The sequence below is a fragment of the Belonocnema kinseyi genome, chromosome 3 (assembly GCF_010883055.1).
Source record: "Belonocnema kinseyi isolate 2016_QV_RU_SX_M_011 chromosome 3, B_treatae_v1, whole genome shotgun sequence".
NCBI classification, from domain to species: Eukaryota; Metazoa; Arthropoda; class Insecta; order Hymenoptera; family Cynipidae; genus Belonocnema; species Belonocnema kinseyi.
The window spans coordinates 80898498-80903746 of NC_046659.1; the positions used below are offsets into that span (position 1 = coordinate 80898498).

At 33.2% G+C, this 5249-nt stretch overlaps 1 gene; it reads left to right on the forward strand.

Annotated features, from left to right (window-relative positions):
* Positions 1-500: 500 nt before the first annotated feature.
* LOC117170417 lies at positions 501-619 on the forward strand.
* Positions 620-5249: the final 4630 nt, after the last annotated feature.

A 5249-nucleotide genomic window follows, 5' to 3' on the forward strand; every position in this document is an offset into this window, starting at 1 on the left:
GCCTGTTAGTCCTTATTATTAAGCTAAGTTTATTCATTGTTTATTATGAAGACAACAACAATACTGTATATATGGGCATCTAATAAACACATTTAAAACTAAATTAAAGCACCAGTTCTCGTCTGATCACTGAAGTTAAGCAGCGTTGGGCGCGGTTAGTACTTGGATGGGTGACCGCTTGGGAATACCGCGTGCTGTTGGCATTCCTCTTTTTTAATACTCTTTTTGTAAAAATTTTATTTAAATGTTATATTATCTTAAATACCTTCGAAATAAAGTTATGTCTATTTGACTTTTTGACCCTACAAGCGGGACAGTTCATTCAAAACATTGACTAAATATGGCCATCTTATTGCAATTATTTTTATTGCAAAATTTGGCTCTTCATGACAACTTTTTATTGAACTTTTATGTTGTATGAAATATGACATGTCAATTTGACTTGGCAACTCTGTAAGCGGGGTAGTTCGTTTAATACCTTTCGCGTAATCGTATATTCTGTCAACGGCCATACCACGCTGAAAGCACCAGTTCTCGTCTGATCACTGAAGTTAAGGAGCGTTGGGCGCGGTTAGTACTTGGATGGGTGACCGCTTGGGAATACCGCGTGCTGTTGGCATTCCTTTTTAATAATTTTTTTGTAAAAATTTTATTTAAATGTTATATTGTCTTAAATACCTTCGAAATAAAGTTATGTCTATTTGACTTTTTGCCCTGGAAACGGGATTGTTCATTCAAAGGGAAAGAAGCCGAATCAACCACATAAAGTTTCGAATGCAGGAGGATCTAAACGAACAAGGATTTTTTAGATCATGTTTGTGTTTGGTGAATATTAGCTGGTTGAAAATTCGAAAATGCCCGACGTTTTGCCTTATAAATCATTAGAGTATTTTCGGGACTTTTTTACCTTGATATGATTATTTTCAGCTTCAATTTTCATGTAAAATGCAAATATTTCAATTCTCTACTTCCCCATTAACCCTCTTTATCAGATAACATCCCCCTTCTTCTGCTTTTAACCAGCCATCACTAACCTCCCCTAAGTACCGTCATTTCTAATAATTTGCCACGATATTCACATCATCTCAAATCCCCTAATTTTCGCTCACTCCCCATACGTTTCCACCCTTATTTTCCCTAATTTCCCCTATGTCCCCTCCCTCTTGACAGTTTTTTCCCACTAACTTCCACTACTTCCCTTACAGAAACCCTAGGAAGGGGAAACGGGAAAAATGGGTATAAATTCTCGATTTAGGAGATTTTTCACATTTAAGGAAGGCAAAGAGGGACTAGGTATGAAAGGGGGACTGTGGTCCCTACGTTCCCTAATAGATTAAAAAAGAAATACCTAAATACTTGAGCCCGCATTTGAATTAAAAACTATTCTATCAATTCTACCCCAACCAAGCCACGTGTACACACAAGTGCAGGCAAAAGCAGTCCACCGCAGGGGATCTTGTCTTTTGGACTTTAGTCGTTAAACGACAATGTGAAGAGAGTATACGTAAGGAAAGCGGAATTGAATTGGCAACATCATTAAACGGCGACAGGTCTACCGCGAAAAGTGAACAGATGAGGAAATGGGAGAAAAGGATAAGAAGATACCGCAGAGGGTGGATGAGAGAAGGGGAAAGAAAGTGAGACACCACCCTGCGTTTCACGCCTCGTGGATCTCAAACCGTTTGAAATCCCGGACGGTGGAAATAATACAACTTTGTGTTCCTTGGCGCAGGATCAAAGGGATACCAGGGTTTGTAAGGTCAGGCATCAAACCTACAATCTCAAGTCCTTCTTCCTTCTATCTACATCTTCGCGACCCTCGGAAATGATCTTTCAGAAGATCGAGTTGCTCGACTCGAGCTCTTTCGGGAGAGGAGTCCTCATTAACAAAGAAAAGAGAAATGTTTGCCGATGTGTCTAGGTTGAAGATTTTGCTTTCCCCTTCGATAACTTTTCATGAAACTGAAGAAGAAAATAGGAAAAAAATTAATCCTAGTAAAGGATTTAATTTTTATAAACATCCTGCTTTTAAAAAGAATTCAGATGATACCTCAGGGGGCCAACATTTTCACTTGCGCAAATATTAATAACATGAAAACCAACGGCATTAGCTGCGCGGTGAATCTCAACTCGGGAATCGTCGCAGATGTTTGGTCATTTCGAGCGCTGATAGCACTTGGATGGGTGACCGTCTGCGATGTTCGACCAGGATCTCGGCCAAGAAATTTTTGACGCCGAGGAGGACTTCTTTCTGTACACTCGGTGTTTCCCTACGCATCAAGTGTCTACTTTCAAACTCGAGGGTTGGAAAATCGGGAAGATGGTTTTATACAGTCTTCCTCTCCTCTGGCCAAATCTTCAGGTAAATGCGAGTATATCTAATAAAATTGGATGCAGCCTCGAGTTATCACTGGTTATGATGAAATTCATACAGCCCCACCTTATAAACAAAAATTTAAACAGGTCCATGAACAGCGAAGTGGAGTGACCCATAGTGTACAGACTTAAAGGATACTTTAACAGTGAGGAGGACCCGTGAGGGCTACGATCATTAAAATTAAACAGGCTCAGACCGAATCCATTTCAAATCAGACAGATTTGAGACTAAAACTCGCAGAATCTTGCGGACATCATGTTGTTTTTAGGGAAAACTAAGCAACGAATTCTTCAGATTTGTGAAGAAGAATTGTTTACAAAGTTATTAGTACTTGAATTTTTTTTGCTTCGTTAAAATTCTTGGTTGTTTAAGCCTCTAACTTTAGAAAATACTAAAAACTGATTTTCTCAAAAAACTCACATAGATTTTTTTCTAACTTTTGTTGCACTTGTACTTTTATAAGAAAGACATCTTTATGAGGCTAAATAGCTTTCATGGCAGTGTCTACGTTTAAAAACTTCATTATGAAAATAAATATTGGAAAAAAGGAAAAAGTGGGGTTTTCCAGACAAATTTATTTAGATTTTTTCTTCAAATTTGAAAAAGAATGAAGAAAATATTTTATGGAAAACTTCATCTTTTGTATTTTACTCAATATTTTTAAAAAGTTTCTGCAAATAGAAGAGATGCATTCTGTTGGCTTTATGCGGGCTAAATCATTTTTTGAGGCTAGGAGAATATTTTTTCCTAAAAATATAATTTTGAAATTTTTCTCGTAAATGATGAGAGATGTCGCAGAAAAGTTATTTTTTATAAAACTTTTTTAGACTTTTAAACTTTTATTTTAAAATCTTTTGGTGGCCGTAGTTTTTAGACAAAAAATTATAAAATTTTATTTTAATTAAAAAAATCTCCTAGTCACAAAAATCATTTATCCCGATTATATTCACAAGTCTCCCTCGTATCTTACTCATGACAGAACAATATCCACAAACAATTTTAATATTTTCAGAAAAACAACCATTTCGTTCATTTTGAACGTTTTTTAAAAATTTTCGGATGGTTTTTGTAAGAAAATGATAAACTCTATCAGAATCATAAAGAAAACTATAAATATATCAATCAAAGAGAGAGAGTGAGCGAGAGAGAGAGAAGCACAAAATTCAATCACGCACATCTTCATAGACTTTTTTTGTTCGCAAATCGGAAAAACACGTATCGCCCAATTTTCCATAAAAAAAACATGAATAAAAAGCGACATAGTGGAATAGATTCTAAAAAACTAGAATTTTCTCCACCTTCCCTATCACAGAGGTATAAGCGAATGATAATTAACTTCCCTTTTTAAGTCCCTTTTTAAGATAAACAGGGGAAAAATTATTTAAGCGAACTATAAATGTTTAAATAACATTCAAATATGTTAAACAAGAAATATTACTCTTCAGATCATAAACGGTTTTATTTGTACCAAAAATAATAGCTTTTTACGATTTACAGGAGGGAAAAAGTTTAACAAATAATAATTGTTTGAATAATTGAAAATTAGTTTTTAAATATTAGGAAGCTTTTCACTTATAGAATAAAACAATTAATGTTGAAAAAATTCTTCAAAATACCGTCTTTCGCATGAATTTACGGTGCTTTTACAACCAATTACTTAACCGTCGAGTAAAAGAGATGAAGCTTTGAACCAAATAGTTGAATCCTTAAACAAAACAGATAAATGCTTATCCAAAAATTTGCATTTTCAACCAAAAAATATCAAATTTCTTTCAAATGAAAAGAAGTTCCAAACAAAAGAGACGAATTTTCAACCAAGAAAGATTTTTTAGTTGAGAGAAAAAAATCAAACGAATTGTGAAATTCTCTTATTAAAAAAACTGATTTATCTAGAAAGCACTTGAATTTTCAGCCAAAACATACGAATGTTCAACCAATAAGTTAAATTTTCTACAACAATAATACAATTTTCAATTCCAAAATACGACTTTCTAAAGAAATAGTTGAATTTTCAAACCAAAAATTATCATTTTTAACAAAAGAATCTATCTTCAAACAAATTTTTCCATTTTCGACTGAAACCAACCAATTTTCAACCAATAATGGAATAGGCATATTTCCCGTTAAAAAAATTTATCTTCAAACAAAAAAATCAACGAATTTTTAATAAATTGTTCAATTTCCAACCAAAGAATTGTATCCTCAACAGGTAAAATAAATTTCCAACAAAGTAGTGCAATTTTAACCATAAAGATAATAGTCAATCAAGAAGATCAATTTTCACCCAAAGAGACGAATTTACAACAAAATACATCAATTTTCAAACAAATTGTTCAATTTTGTACTAAAAACTATACAGTTTCAAGCACTACAATAACAGTTAAATTTGTAGCTAAAAAAATGAATTTCTATCCAAAACAGATGAATTCTTGATGAAAAATTTAATACAGTTGAATTTTCAACCACGACTGATCAACTTTCGACCAAAAATATAATAGTTCAATTTTGAATTGAAAAAAATTAATTTGCAACCAAAGAAAAAACGAATTTTTGAGAAAATAGTTAAATCTTTAAAGAAAATATTAGAATTTTTAATCAAAAACTGATTAATTCTAAGCCAAAAATATAATAGTGACTTTTCTTATACCTTTATATTAATTCAGTTGTCATTTAAGCGAAAAAATGAGAAAGAGGGGAAGTTTCTTTAAAACCAGGGTGAAGAGGGAAATAGGGGAAAGAGTACGAATTCTGTATTTAGATATGTGTTAATTCCAAAATAAAATCACTAATTAAAATTTTTCAGGCATTTCAAAATATTTTTATTAACACATATTATCCATGTGTATGTCACCCCCCCCCCCCCACTATAGTA